This window comes from Peromyscus californicus, unplaced genomic scaffold, assembly GCF_007827085.1.
Source record: "Peromyscus californicus insignis strain IS unplaced genomic scaffold, ASM782708v3 Scaffold_17__1_contigs__length_78620276, whole genome shotgun sequence".
NCBI lineage: Eukaryota > Metazoa > Chordata > Mammalia > Rodentia > Cricetidae > Peromyscus > Peromyscus californicus.
In genome coordinates, this window is record NW_026294469.1 from 58075625 (window position 1) to 58092021 (window position 16397).

Genomic DNA, 16397 nt, shown 5'->3' on the forward strand with positions numbered 1-16397 from the left:
TGCTAACTCGAGTCATGCCGCCATGTACTTTTGTTTGGTTTGCAAACTGAAGTCCCAAAGCTTGAGCAGAGGGATTCCAAGGTTACTACCTTCCAGCAGGTACTTCAGGTCTTGCTGCCTCGTGTCTGCTCTCAAATTGGTTGTGGTCTGTGGGTGCTCAATTAGTTCAGGCTCTTTGCAGTGGGTTTTTACCGAGGGTGTGTCTATACTTAACATTCTTTTTTATAATAGTAAGTATAATTTTGTCTGCTTTTCATAGCCTTTTCTTTATGGTTACCAGTTTTAATTTTATCTAGGCAATTGGAAATCTTGGGAGAGGCCAGTCTAAAAAAGAAAATCCTTAGATTTTGGAGTTCAATACACATCTGCTTCCTAAAAGGAGCTCCTTCAATACCTTCTATGTTTCATTCACATAGCCTGCATTGATTGAGTGCTTATCGTGTGCGCAGCGATATGCTTTTTAATTGCTGGTACCCAGAATATTTAAGGAATAAAATATCTCATTAGCTCAGTATTTGGAGTACCACCTGTTTGAGTTTGTGCTAAGATCCCCAGAATGACAGATTCCCGTGAATTCGTGGGATCTTAAGGCTTCAGAGGACGCAGAGAGGTGAACGCACTGTCTGCTGCTTCAGGGATGCCATTCTGTGCGGGGACACATTTGTCACAGTTCACACAAGGAGTCTCTCAGTGTTTCTCTCTGTGAAGAGGAAAGAGGAGTGTGTTGACTTCACTGGGGGACAAGGACCTCCCAGGTCTCCTCACTGTCACAGGCTTCTTCTAGATGCCTGTCTTAGATGAGTGGACTTTTGATTCCCTCAGAGCACAGCAGATCTGCTATTGCTGTTTGGTGGATACAAGTAAACACAGTGGTCCTTCTAGAGCAAGAGGAGCTCTGTGGTTGACTGTGCAGTGTGCTTGGCAGAGGGAAGGATGTGTTCTGAAGCTGGCTTTTCCTTCCCCCTTACCTCCATTCCATACTTAGCGCTGTAGGAGGACCCCTCTGAGAGAGTTGCCGTTTTTACATTCCCTGTGTGCTCGTAGACTAAAGTATAATTGGTAAGGCTCCCTGGAGTAGTTTGCCTCTCCATCCCATTGGACTGATCTTGGTGTAGAGGGTTTGATTAGAGCTCATGGAGGGACTGTTTTTCAACGTATTCATATGGACGCTTGCGTTGGGGAGAATGTGTCTGTCGAGGTTATCAGGGTCTCAGGATTCTGTGAGGAGCAAAGCTCTGGAGGCGCTACCTTGGATTTACCCTTAGATCCACCCCAGATCCACTTCCAGGCCCGGCCCAGTGCTCACAGTGCGTCTTCAGATCTCAAAGAGTTTGATCAGCAATCAGAGCCACAGCAACCATATCACCTCTCCTAGGATTGCTCCAAGGATGGAAAATCCCAAGCCCTCGCGCTATACAATGCTTTCTGGGATAAATCCATGGGCTGTCAGAGACAATGAATTGACTGCGACCAGTCCTTCCATAAATAGGGCAAGAGGCCGAAATAAGCTTCCAGCATGGGATGGCAAAGTGACTTTCAGATGTTCAGCCAGATTCCTGGAGTGATGTGTGCAGGAAAGTGAATTTTCTGTACTTCCTCAAGTGGGGCCTGTTTCTCTCCTCTCTGATTCTTTAGCCGCCTTGTTGCATTTGCTGAAACTCCAAAGACAGAAGAAAGCTAAAAATGTGTAACTTGACAAAGAGAGCTGTAATGATATTTACTGTCAGACTAAAATCTGCCAGATTTTACAGATGTGAAAGTGCAGACATATCTCAGGCATCCTCCAACATCCTTGTGGCTCAGGCATCCACCAACATCCTTGTGGCTCAGGCATCCACCAACATCCTTGTGGCTCAGGCATCCTCCAACATCCTTGTGGCTCAGGCATCCACCAACATCCTTGTGGCTCAGGCATCCACCAACATCCTTGTGGCTCAGGCATCCACCAACATCCTTTTGGCTCAGACATCCACCAACATCCTTGTGGCTCAGGCATCCTCCAACATCCTTGTGGCTCAGGCATCCTCCAACATCCTTGTGGCTCAGGCATCCACGGGGACTTTTGCTGCACATTTGTAGAAATAGGTTGTCAGATAATTATTGTGAATACCCATGTCTCAATTTCCTTTTCCTCATCCCTGTGTTTCTCCATGACATTGAAGTGTGCTTTAATGTAGACAGAAGCACCAGTTTAGGGCAAAGAGGAAACAGGGAGTCATTCCAGCCCTGACATTTATTACTGGGATAAACTTTCAGTCACTGTTGTGGAACTCTGGGTCCTTGTTAATGAAACTCACTTTAGTCTTTCAAATCATGCGTTTATCAGGGATATAGCACCAAACGGACTGCTTGGCTTCTGGTACCAAAGACAATTGGCTTTGAAACCAAGTTCTACATGACTTATCTGTCTTCATTATGCCTTCCTCTTAGATCTTAGGGTTAATTACGGATTTCTGGTTCATGTGGATATTAAGGGAACACACCTCAGACTTCTACCGTGAACAAAGCCCTCAAATTCATTTTTATCTTCTAGTAAAAAAAGAAATAGAATCAAGGCTCAGCAACTCTTTATTTGACCTTTGGTGTTCAGTATAGTATTTCTCTAGTATGGCTCGAACGTTATTTTTTTTCTGGAAGTTCATTGACATTAAGAAATGATCAAAGGTGACCTAGAAGTAGAAAGCATGGTCACTCAACTGAGTCTTCAAATTGGGAATTACCGTGTAGGCTTCCTTCATTTGTATTGACCATGGTAAAGATTAGAAAACAAAGGAGACTTGTAACCAGCCCCTTTAAATTGGATATAATAATCAAAGATAGCTTTGTAGCACACTATAGGAGAGAGGACTAGAAAGAAGCTTGGGGCCGGTATTTAGAAAAAGACAAATGCATATTTAAACATGCTTCCAAACGGGAAGGGAGAAATGGTGGGAGACCTAGAAATGGGGAGAGAAGGAAGTGAGAAAGGTAAAGGGAGATGGGCTGAAAAGTTCTGAAGCTTAATTAACTGATCTTGTCACACACAGCTGTTCATTTGAGTCGTGGGCCTCCGAGTATTATTCCTTTTTATCACTGTCTTTTGAAATGCTAATTAGATAATTGACCATTGTTCAGTTCGTTGGCTACTTTTTATTCTTAAACTTTTAGAGACTAGTCCTTGAATGGGCTCCTCAGAGCAGCGTAGCAGATGGGAAATTACTCTCTGGCCTGGAGTTGCCAAATGACCACCTCAGTGGGGCCTTAGGTCTGTGAATCCCAAGCTGGGCCTAGCCTAAGGGGTGGTTAGCGTGCCTCCCATGATCATTCTGCGTCCATTGATTTTTATTTTGTCATGGTGAAGGGGGCTGCCTTTGTGTTTGAATGCAGATTTATTAGATGTACCCTAATCAATAAGAAGCCTCATCTGGGGAAATTATCTTTTGGAGAATGCTTGCAAATGATGAGTAACATACCTAGCGTCTGAAACAGCACTCATTGCAAGCACAATGTTCGTGACTCACTGTAGGCACAGTGTTTGCGTCCGACCTTCTCTCACTCCCGCTCTACTTAGTTTTAAAACATTAAAGCAGGTAATGTATGTGTAAGCATTCTGGACAAAGCACAATAAAGCATAGTAAGTAATACATAGTAGTCATCTATGTGGGAAACTTGCAGGAAAGCACTCTTGACAATGAGACATGACTCATCAGGAAAGGTCTCTGTTCTCTTTTACAAAAAAACAAAACAAAAAAACCACATTGTTGTTCCATAGATTCAGTGTGGTATGAAGACTCACTTTGTGTGCTGCTGCAGAGGCAACAAAGTAATCTGCTTGGTCCTTCCTATGTAAACATCAAAGATGACAAAATGTGAAAGTTAGAATGAAGGTTTCCATTTCTTTCAAATTTTGGTGGGTGTTTAAATGCAGATGTTTAGATAGGTTAACGAAGACAACTGACCTTTGTTGCATTCCTGCTGCATTGAGTGTTGATGGCATTTGCCATTTTAAATGCTTGTGAGTTAAAGTTTGATTATTTGTCTGGTGTGACTTTCATAGAAGAATGCTTTTCTTTCAAGTTTCAGGCTGTTATAAAAAAGCAAGATTGTTTGCAAAGGAGATACATGTCTGCTGTTAACATTTCACAAACACTAAAAATTAAAATTATGAAACCAAAAATTCTTATTCAATAGTTAGCTGCTGCATAAACTCATTATATATATATACATATATATATATGTATATATATATATAATCTATCCTCTATCCATACACAAACACATGAACATTCATAAAACAAAATATATATGCAAATTTAGGCAACTCAAGGGAACTATATTGTCGTATATTTATTTTTTATGTTTTCATTGAAAATTAAGACCTATCAATATGTATACTTCAAAGTTATTTAGCTATTATAGTTTTCCTGTTTCCTATTAATTTTTTTAAAAAAATTTTGTGTGTATTTTATAGAAGTCACTCTTCCTGAATTGAGTTAAATTGTTTTATCCTACATCTTCCAGATTATGAATTTATTTTAGACTATCAATTTGGCTGCTTCCTATATGTCTTGTTGACATATAGTGCCTCTTTGAATGGTCACTTTTAGTGGTTTGTTTTAAGAAGAAATAAAATAGCTAATTTCAACTCATTTAAATTTCCAATTTTCCCTTTGCCTTTAAAATTTTTCATAATGTCGCTTTTCTTGCAATATGGGGAGTAAAGGCGGGCTCTGTGCCTTTTTACACTCTGTGTGTATGCTAATAAATGATATTTTAAGACATTTGCAAGGATATTTGAAATAAGCTTTATTTTCATATTTTAATAGACAAAAAGGAGAGTTATTCTCTACATTTAAATTCATTCAAAAATTCTTAGCTTTTCACTTCACTATCGGTTTTAGACATAGATTATGTTTAACATCTTCACAGGTTGATACTTTTGCCATTTTTTCTTTTAGTTTAGTTTTTTTCAAGACAGGTTTCTCTGCGTAACAGCCCTGGCTGTCCTGAAACCTGCTCTGTAGACCAAGCTGACCTGGAACTCAGAGAGACCCACCTGCCTCTGGCTCCCTGAGGGCTGGGATTACAGGCCTGTGCCACCACACGCCCAGCTGCCAGCTTTTCCTGCGTAAATGACCCAGTGTGACTGTGTTTGTGTTGGATTGTACTTTGGGTTTGCTTCCTGACTTGCCCTTCGTATTGGAAGAGAGCCTTGCTGTCACTGATGTGTTTTCTAGAATGCAGTGAAGGTGTAGTAACAGTTAATAAAATTTTTAGTTTTTACCTAATTTATTTCCTCTCCAATCCGACTACCTCTATGTCTCTCTCAAGCTTTTTCCTTGGCACCGGTTCTGTGGAGATATTTATCTTGTCTATCTGTCAAATGTGATGCTTCCCAGAATTGACTTTTGTTTTTTTCTGGGATGGAAATGGCTTTCTGAATCTTTAGTTTCCCTCTAAATCATGAGCACATACTCCAGTATTTTCCTGTGTAGGTTCCCTCCATCATAACAGTTTTAGCAAACTCCAAACCTGGCCTTTGTGTTTTCTATATTGTGAGGAGTGTGTGTGTGTGTGTGTGTGTGTGTGTGTGTGTGTGTGTGTGTGTGGAGAGAGAGAGAGATTGATTGATTGACACGGGGGGAGGGGGGCAGAAAGGGGAGGGAGAGGGACTGAGAGGATTGATTTCTTCTTGTCCAGTTAGCCTCGGTGTGAGCCTTTGTCAGTAGGAGGCGCTGGAGAAAGTCAGGACAAAAGGAAGAGGCAGGAACTGGTCCAGGCTGTTGCTCCTCTCAGCCCTTAGGCAGTTTTCCGCTTTTTCCACAGCCTCTCGGAATCCGCCTCCTAGAGAGCCCCCTTCAAGCCTGCCTGCTCCTGGTTTCCTCCTAAGCTTAGGCTGTAAACCCCAGTCGTGTGCCTTAGCCTCCTCAGCCCCAGGAACCGGTACCTATTTCCCTTCCAGTGCTCAGGGATACTGCTTCTGAAGGCTAAGCCCACAAAACTACAGATATGTGTGATGTGTTCAACCATACTTGTTCAGGGGGGCAGAAGCCTTCCCAGAGCTACTTTCTAGAAATTTCTTTTAAAAAGGATACTTTAGAAGGAAGACAAAAATTTCCTGAAGCTTTGAGTCTTAAGATAGATTCCTGTATATATGTTTATTATTATAAACTTAATTACACCCTGTAAGTGCTGTCTCTGTCATACTTTCTTGAGGGTAAAAGTGTTGTTCAGATGACTAGCATCTCTTTAGGCAGTGGAGACCAGCCTAGCAAAAGGTACCTGAACATGATCTGTCAGCACACAGCCTGGGAACCTGCAAAAGAGAAATCAGGCTCAGCAGTGGTTGAGCTGGGCTGTTTTGGAGGACAGGGTTGTGAGGAAGACACGTCGGAGGAAGGAGAGTGCGTTCTGAAATTTGATTTCATGTATACGGTTTGTTTTTGACGTTGCAAAGTGGCGAAGAGGTTTATTGACTTCTATACTTAAGGTCATCGCAGAGCACAAAATGCAAATCAAAGTGTTACTCTCTACTGGGAGCTACAAGATAACAGCTAGATACCGTGCTTCCAAAGTAATGAGTTAAGTTCATTATTTCCTTATTACTGTAGCTGTTTTAAGAAGGTTATTTCCATTCTAAAAATATCCCTCTTCCTTGAATCTTATTTGTCGTAATTTTTGCATGACGCTGTAATCTATTGTTAGGAAATGATAATTCCATTTATTTTTGTTTCATGGGGAAAATGGTGAAACCAGCTGTTTGACTCTTTCCAGAAGAAGTAGATTCCAGAACTCCTAGTCAGGAGCAATGGTGACTGACAGACAGGTCTGCCCCAAGTTTCTGTCCTGTGTCTAAAATATAGCGTGGAAGCCAAAGGAGAAATTTGAGAAAGCGAAAAGATACGAAGCCCCAGACATTTTTTTTTAAACTGGATAGTTAGCCCCTGAGTTAGGAAGAAAAGGATGAAATCAATGCCAGGATCTGAAGTGATGGAGGGAGCAGGGGGCCGCACAGGCAGATAGCCTCACGGATATGATAGTTAGCTAGTAAGAGAAACATCAGGAAATGACCTATGACTATGCCCTGCACGAGGCACCCTTTTCCGCAGTATGTCCCACGTACCTGCCCTCGACGTTTTCTATACGAGCATGTTTGGTGTCCTCGGCTTATAACCAAGGCCCCGTGTTCCCATTCAGAAGTCAGATCTTCATTTATAAATCCACAGAAAATGTGTTTCAGGGAAAGAAATGTAACTCGATCAGCTTTGCATGGTTTACATAATGTGATAGTCTCATATTTACTATGTGTTAACAAGAAATAACTGTTACCAACAAAAATCAGAGAATTTAAAAACAACGAACATTTTGCTTGGGAGCCTATGTATATCTCTATATAAATACATATAGATATCTATAAACATCATCGATTCTCCCATGTGCACATGCCATATATATGTGGATGTGGGATGATGCTTGTTTTTATATATACATATCTATATTTATATAGCTGCAGAAGTGAAACATATTGCTTTTTATTTAAGTGAGTCAGTGTGTTCATGGGGAAGCTCTATTTTGCAGTACATCCTTACTTCGGGGACTAGTAGATAACTGTTAATGATTTGGTCTGCTGAAGGTCAGACTTGGAAGGATCAATTGATCCCTGGAGACAATCCTAGGTTACGCTTTTCCTAGGATGGAGAAACTCTGGGAAAATTACTATTCTTTGATGGAAATAAAAACTCACTTTAGATAGCTTTAATAGTCTTTCTTTATTGATTTATAACACTTCTCTCAGATGGGTGTTCTTGAGTGCACCGTGTGTGTGTGTGTGTGTGTGTGTGTGTGTGTGTGTGTGTGTGTGTGTGTATACACGTGCGCCCATGCCTGCATCTCTATGCATAAAAGGAAGATGGATAAAAAACATTCTGTAACATCAATCTCTAATCTTGGCTTTTAATCCTCTGATAGAATGTAGAGCAAAAATGAAATTATTTCTTTTATTTTAGAAGCATTCCATACCTGTAGTTAGTACCTTGTAGCCTATACAATATTTTTGAGAGTTTGCCTTTGTACTTAAGAAATGACACTTCTCTGGGTCTTCCCAGGTCCTTATGACATCAGTGGAGACAGTTGCAAATTAGCTGTAGGAGAGATGAAGGAGATATAGTTACGTTTAGCAGAATAATTTGATAAAAATGTAAGACCCTGGTGTATTGAAATTCAGCACACAAAGGAAGCACATGTAACAGAGACCATTTTATAGTGGCTTGTCCATGCTCCATATTAGAAAGTTGGAAGGGCGTTTTTTTAAAAAGCTGTGAACCAAGACTTGTTTTTATTATGGTTCTCAACCTTGCCCAAATACCCCAGAGTGAGTTTCACATCTATTTGTTTGGAAGCCGAGGTGACGAAACAGTGGGTACATTGGTGTCTGAGCACTAGGAGGCACACTCATTCTCCTGTAGGGAGATTCAGATTCAGGTGACTGTTGTGTCCTCTGTCCTTTCCTCCCGTGGCCTGTGTGTTTGTCCCAACCACCTTTTTGCCCATTGTGTTCTGAAAATGATTAAAGAACTCCGGTGAGTATCATTCAGATAATGACGTGGTGAGGTGAACTCTTAGGCTTACTTGTGTGGGGCTTGCTGGAGTATGCGTTAATGTGCAATAATAAAGGAAAAGGATCTGGCCTTCGGAATGCCTCTGGAGTGTGCTTTCGATTGTGAAGACACACAAAGCAAATGTCCAGGTTCTAATGCCCCTGCCATGGAATCTCTTTCAGATTTTATATCTCCAGATTTACATCCAAAAGGCCAATAGTTGTGTGGTACTTTCTTTATTAACACATCAAATTGTGATTTTTGTTAGTCCCTACATACTATTATTTCCATATATTATTTGTGCCTTGATTCACTGAGTGAACAGTAAAAAATAATTCTGCCCAATTATGAACTAGACATAATTTTACTCCTTGCCTCCATACACTGTGTTTTGCTTTCTTGCCCTTTGCAAATACAAACTTTCCCCATAGTTCATATTCTGAAATGCTGGTGACTGCTCACATTGCTCCGCTTCGACCTGCCATCATTTATTTTCATTTTTCCTGCATTTTTGATAATTCAGCCTTTTTTTTCTTTTTCATTTGTACTCTGCAATATGGACTTTTTAGTAGCTTTTGATAGAGTTTGACAACTGCTTACAACAGTCTTTGAAATGTTTGCCTTTGAAATGTTAGGAAGCAAAGTTTTACAGAGCAAAGTTTGTGGTATTTGGCTCTACCTAGCTAACTACAGTTGCTCCGTGGCCAACATTTTCTGTAACAGGGCAGATCGTATTTTATAGGGAATGTGGGAAAGATAAACTCCATTCACTTCGAGGTCATTGGAGCTTTTGTATCTCGGGCATGGTGCCTCCGACGACCTCAGTCTTACAGCAAGCCTTTAAACCATTTCAGTCAGTACTTACTCAGTGGTGACTTATTAGTTCATGTAACTACTGAGTGTTAAAAAGTGACCTTGTGACAAACATGACGTGGAGAATAATGGGCGTCTGAAAATCTATATAATGATTATTTATTGCAGTACTTCTTACTCTCCGGTACTTGGTCATGGCAAACTAAATCCAGAGACAAACAAGAGAGATTATGAAAACTCTAGCCTGTAGGGGCCTGGGTATTTTCTTGATTGGAGTTGATGTTCTTATCTGATGTGTCCATGTGTCCTTATTACATGCATCCAAAAGTGGCTGTGTCCCGTGCCAGGGAGATGGCTCAGTAGGTAAAGTGTTTGCTGAAGACCTGAACTCAATTTCCAGAAGCCATGTAAAGCTGTGGAGCATTGTGCCATGCACTTGCAATCTTAGCACTGGGGAGGCGGAGGATCCTTGGAGTTTGCAGGCCAGCTAGTCTAGCCTATTGGTGAGCCCCAGGCCCAGCAAGGGACTCAGTCTCAAGAAAACAAGGCCAGTGAGATGACTTAGCCGAACAAAGTACTTGTTGCGTGAGCCTGATGACTTTAGGTCAGTTCCTGCCACCCAACAAAAGGGACAGGATACCATCCACCCCACAGAGGTCCTTAGACCTCCCTCCATAGCACCATAGTGGGGGACCCATTGACCAATGTGGAAGATGTCTGACATTGATGTCTGGTCTCCAAAAGCATAAACACACACACACACACACACACACACACACACACACACACACACACACATATCTGCACATGTGCATACACACGGCTATGTATACACACATACACATTTGCAAAGTGTAACCTGGTGTACACTCAAGATGTTGCTAAGTCCCCTGGTCTTAGTCCTAATGAGCTGTTCCCCCTCAGATTTCTCATCTCACTTAAAGACATTTCATCTTTCCTCTGACCAAAACCCTTGGAATCATTTGCCTAGACCCTAGTTACCGTCTGTCGTGCATCTGAAGTCCACATGAACTTGGTTAGGTTTGATTAGTTATCTGCTGCTTCGTAGGAAATGCTTTTAAAACTGGGCATCTTACAATGGTGGTCATTTCACTTCTTCACACGTCACATTCTAGCTTAGCAGTTTGGACGGAGCTGAACCGAATGGTTTCTTCACAGTCGAATGGCAGTGGGCTGCAGGGGCTGGCTGGTCTAGATGGCCACTGGTTTGGCTTGCCTTTGGCTTCACCTTCAGAAGCAAGCTTGGATTTCCCTGTATCACTGACACAGGAACGAGCAGTACCAAGGGAGCCAGATCCAGCCAGCACATGCGTTTTAAACTACTGTTTATGTATCAGTTGTTCTTCATGTTGCTGTCATAAAAACCCCCGATGAGAACAACTTCAGGGAGCAAGGGCTTCCTTTGGATCACAGTGTGAGTTAGTCCCCCACGCCAGGAGAAGGCATGGCATCAGAAGCATGAGGCATCTGTTCACATTGCGTCTGCAGTCAGGGAGCGGAGAGAGATGAATGCCCATTCTTAGCTTACTTCCTTCTCTCTATTCAGTCCAGGGTCCCCAGTCCATATAATTGTGCCATTCATAGTTAAGATGTCTTTCCACCTCAGCTAACCTAATCAAAATAATGCTCGTCTTTTAGGTTATTCTATGTCTTGTCAAGTTGCTAATCAATATTAACCATCACATATCACTTTTGATGATGTTCTATTGGACAGTCACTTGGCCTAGGCCAGTGTCATGGTGGTTTAATACTTGACAGAAGCATGAGTGAAGAGGTGTGTGATCTGTAACAAGGTCCAACAGTCTACGCAAGGTTCACCATCACCACCATCATCATCACCACCATCATCATCACCACCATCACCATCACCACCATCACTATCACAGTCACTACCACCATGACTACCACCACTGTCTCCAGCACCGTTCTGTGGAAACATCTTTTAAAACCAACTTGCCTGATTGGCCAGACTGCTTTATCCCCATCTTTTTACCTCTACAGGCTTATTTGCTTTCAGGTGTTATCTTTCTGCCTTCTGAACTACCAACCACTTTTCTTCTGGCTCTTCAGTATTTAAATATGTTCATATATTTCGTATCTTGAAGATTAAGTATGGGTTTCTTCAGATTCATGGTCTCTCCCCACCCCTCTTCATATTTTGAGGCAAATATTCCTACAAGCCCAGCCGAACTTGCTCCCACTCCGTTCTCTATCTAACGTGCTGTATGCTGGCTCATTTCTGTTACATCCTCCCCAAACTCCATATTAAAGCATCCAGTGACAGGGCGAGCTGGTTTGATCCTTTCTATTGCTTGACCTTCTCAGCTCTTACCATACCTCCTATAGGTTTTCAAAACTCAGTTAAGGTCTGCCTTTTCTGGGGCACTTTCTAAGCCGTGGAGATTAACTTACTGGCCTCTCTAGTTTATCCTCACACCCTCAGTTGAAGTACCAGTCTCCCTGATTGCCCTGGAGGTTCTGTATTCAGAGATGCTATCCCAGCCATGTTGCTACACTTAGCTCAGGACCTGGAAACACAGTAAATGTTTCGTGCATGCTTCCTGACTGACTCTGACATAACGCAATTGGGCGAGTCAGTTTCTTTTCATGCGTTTTACATTATGGTCTCGTTCCCCACTCGAGGCTCTTTGTCCCTTTTATTTTCTTCATTCCCTTTCTTAGGTACTTTAAAAAGGTCTTGCTTTTTTTTTTTTTGCCATTCTCTTTTGAAATTATTTACTATAATTGTGTATGGCACATGCCATGCTCATGTGCTGTACGCGGACTTCAGAGGACAACTTCGTGGATTCGGTTCTCTCTCTCTTGAAGTAGGTTCTAGGGATTAAAACTCAGGTCACCAGGCTTACATGGTCAGTGTCTTTGTCTGAGGAACCCTCTCATAGATCCTTGTGACACGTTCAAGTGTTGGTGACACAGGGTCCAACCAGAGATAGCTATTCACACTTACCAACATATTTTTGCTTCTGAATTTTTGTCATTTTCTTAGTCTTACTGTGGTTATTTTCCTTCTTAAGAAAGTATAGTCTTGCCGGGCGGTGGTGGCACACGCCTTTAATCCCAGCACTTGGGAGGCAGAGCCAGGTGGATCTCTGTGAGTTCGAGGCCAGCCTGGTCTCCAAAGCAAGTCCCAGGAAAGGCGCAAAGCTACACAGAGAAACCCTGTTTCGAAAAACAAAAAAACAAAAAAAAAAAAAAGAAAGTATAGTCTTTTATTGGAGGGGGCAGAATTTGCACTCAATTACTATATATGGAAGTGCAGTAATGGACCATACACTGTCTACTATCATATGTTAACATGTGAACTATATAAATTTATACCAATCAATAGATGTTATCTCTAAAGAAAAATGAGGCAAACAAATGGCTTTGTGCATTAGTGTAGTTTTTAATACCACATGTATTTTATAAAATCATATTTTTATTTCTCTTTCCATTTTCTTTAACTTACTAAAAACCTTAAAAAAAAATCTAATGTTCCCTAGGCAAAATTTACCTTAATGGCAGTGGACTTTTAAGAAGCAGTTGTGAGTTGAAACATTCCTTTTAAAGTCTTATGCTGAACGATTTATTTGGATTAGTTGTCACTGTGGTCTACTCTGACTCGTTGAATTTCCAGGTCATTCTTTTGGCCGTCATTACTGTTCAGCAGGAGTTGATGTTGTCATCCTGTGGTGTGGATGAATAGTGTACACATGTGTTTTTTCATACTTGCATGATATTTCCAAATACATGCTTGGTTACCAAGTCTTTTAGGAAGCAGATGTGTAGACCATGATGCTTGGTGCCCTATCACCCTAGGATGCCATCAAGATAGTTTTGAAGAATGCCAGTCTTCATTAAGTTAAGACTATTCAGAGAACATCAGCAAAGGGGTAAAGGTACAGGAGAAATCTGAGGAGAGATGGCAGATAGGGGAGAGAAACCTGGTGTTTCAAGAATGATCTTTGATCTCTTGGAAAAGGACTACATATCAAAGCTTATCTATGTAAAAGAATTTACATGCAAAGCAAACAAAAAAAAACATAGATCTGAGTTATCCTAGATTCTGGTTTGGTCTTGGATAGGGAGGAAAGGCCAGGCAGGGGATGTATGTGTTTATGCTAACTCAATTAGCATTAAGAGGAGCTATCAGTAACAGGGCTGGCCATCATCAAACTTCCCTGCATGCGTATCTTCAAAGAAAATAAAAGCTTCAGGATTTCTTACATAGATTCAGAAGAGAGTTGTCAAGTTCTGTGAACATGGCTTGAAATGTCAAGACATGGCTATTTGTGTTTTGAAATGTTACTTCATGGGGAGTGCCTTAGTTATTTATTTATTTTTTAATAGGGAAAGGTAAAATCATATCTTGCAGCCATTAGAGATAATTGCACTTTTCCTAATTTATAGTTAGAAGTCATGGAAATTTTCCTTAACGAACTGAGGATACACTCGTAGCCTAAATGGTACCTTGGAGAGTGGGTAGATATTTATGGAAAAATTAAGAGAAGCGGTGTGCTTTTTAAAAACTCTTTCAAAAATAGATATTAGTTAGGAAAGCTATGCTCTGACTCATTCACACAGACATTGGTGTCCAAAGCATTGCAAGATGAGATATTTATATGGTGGTGGGTTGAGAAGGCTCAGGAATGAGTTTAGTCTTTTAAAAATGAGGTCTTTGTCTTCTGTTCTTCATCAGACTCTGGTCACAGAGGGATTTGGTCCCAGGAGACAGTGAACCCACACTTACCTAGGAAGCACTGTGCTGTAGCAGGAGTTTGACTTCGGTCAACAAGTGTGCATGAGAAAGAAGTCTGTAAGAGTCAGTGATGCCACTCGATTCTCTTCACGCTAGGTGGAGGCTGGCATGCAAGAAATGCCAGGCTTAGGTGACTTGCTACCTGAGTGAATTCTGGAAGGTGACACCCTTTCACGTCTCCCAGGAGACAGGATGTAGTGGTAGAAGCTGCTGGTAGCTCCCAGACTTTTCCACTGTTGCCTGTTGCTCAAGGCCTTTCGTCAGCATCACCTGGTTGGTGAGCTGGTGGCTACCCTCTAGGGCTGAGGCTACCCTTTAGGGCTACCCTCTAGGGCCGAGGCTACCCTCCAGGGCTGCCCTCTGCTGCTGAGGCCACCCTCTAAGGCTGCCCTCTAGGGCCGAGACTACCCTCTAGGGCTGCCCTCAAGGGCCGAGGCTACCCTCTAGGGCTGCCCTTTAGGGCCGAGACTGCCCTCTAGGGCTGCCCTCTAGGGCCAAGGCTACCCTCTAGGGCCGAGGCTACCCTCTAAGGCTGCCCTCTAGAGCTGAGTTGGCGAGCTGCCATCTTGCCAGCTAGCTACAGTCTCTTCCTGCTGTTCTCATCTTTGAACTGTTGGGGCAAACCTTAGTCTGACTCTTTCTACACTGTGTTTTCCTTTGGCCTTTATTTCCTTCTTGTAAAAATTCAGACATGTACAGTGTAAAAGGAACCATAGAATCAGTTCCTGTATTGCTGAAGCTGTACAGAAGCTACATGGAAACTGATTCTATGATTTTATTTTGAAACTTTATACATGTCTGAACTTTTTTTCAAAACCTTTTGATGATTTGTAGAGTCTAGTCCTAGTAAAACTTTAATATGAAATATGCATACTGTGTTTGACAGTTTACAAGGGCAATGTGTAAAGACTGTCTATGCTTTTCAAGTATGTGTTTAAAGATGGCATAATATTCTATCAGATGGGTCTTCTGTCATGTTTTAGTTTTCTGATAACTGGTGACTTTAACATCCGGGTACTTGTGTACATAGCAACTTCGTAGCACCTGTGAGAATGCACGAGAGTAGTTTACTAGGGACTGGCTAGGCTGAAGGCTCTTGCCAAATTGTCATCAATTTGTGTTTCTGTTAATCTTACTACATGTCAAAAATAATGTCAGTCTTGTGTTCTTTTAAAATCTGAGTTATTGGTGACATTGGACATTTTTCATGAGAAAGATTCTAAGTGCCTTGCAGCAACGGCCAGTTGTTTTTAATATTCCACAAACCATCCAGTACTGTCTCAAGGGCCATAACGTCTGCTGAAGTGCCAGGCCCAGTCACTGAGAGTAGGTTGTGATTTCGCTTTTCTACTCCTTTTCTAAACGTTCCTTTGTGTAGTTTTCTCTCTCTATGTCCTCTAATTTTATTGAGAAACGTGACTCTGTCAGGAGTTAATTCACATTTCTTTCTTTCAGAAGTACACTTTCAGGTTCAGACATTTTCTTAAGTTTTGGAAAAACAGTGTCATTGATTTAGGTATAAGTTCTTAATCATTTAATGTATTTGACTGAGTTAATGGTATTTGGAACTATTTATGGAATGAATTTAGAAATCCATTCCAAAAGTGCGTGGTGCTTTTTGTGTATCTAGTGAAATCAGTTTCAACACAAGTCAGTATTTTGATGGTAGAAGTTCGTTTTGGTGTATGAAATTTCCAAACTCCAACATGAAGAAGAAGGAATATATTTACATTATTAAAGTAGTGTAGGTAAATATTTCCAGCCGCTGAAAAGCTAGAGAATGCTTTCTTTTTTCCTATTAGAGTTGCTTTATTACCAAAATCTGGGTTGTATATCCAAAAATAAACCCAGCATTTTATTAAACTTTCCTGCCCTTCCTTGCTTCCAATCATACATTACTGAACTGTGCTCAAATATGCTGAAAAATAATTTACTACACTAAAGTAAAAAGTAATATTAAAAGTATATGTGTTCCATGGAAGGAACACTCAAAACAGACCTACCCAGACATCAACAGGATATTATTACCCCAAAGAAATGACGACAGTTTGCCAGCCTGATGCGAGGAGGAAGGAAATTTACAAACATCTCCAAGAGAGGCCTGGGAGCGGCTGAAGGAAATGAAGCGTGTCCTGCTTTTATTCTGCTTACTGGAGTGGGATTCCCAGAAGGCTGAACAACGGCCGTCCTGAGACCTCTGCTTGGCAAAGACCTTGTTGACTCATATT

At 41.4% G+C, this 16397-nt stretch overlaps 1 protein-coding gene across 14 annotated transcripts in view; it reads left to right on the forward strand.

Annotated features, from left to right (window-relative positions):
- Positions 1 to 16397, forward strand: part of Tcf4 (transcription factor 4) — a 347519-nt gene that overhangs the window by 57762 nt on the left and 273360 nt on the right. The gene's annotated exons all lie outside the window — the stretch shown is intronic.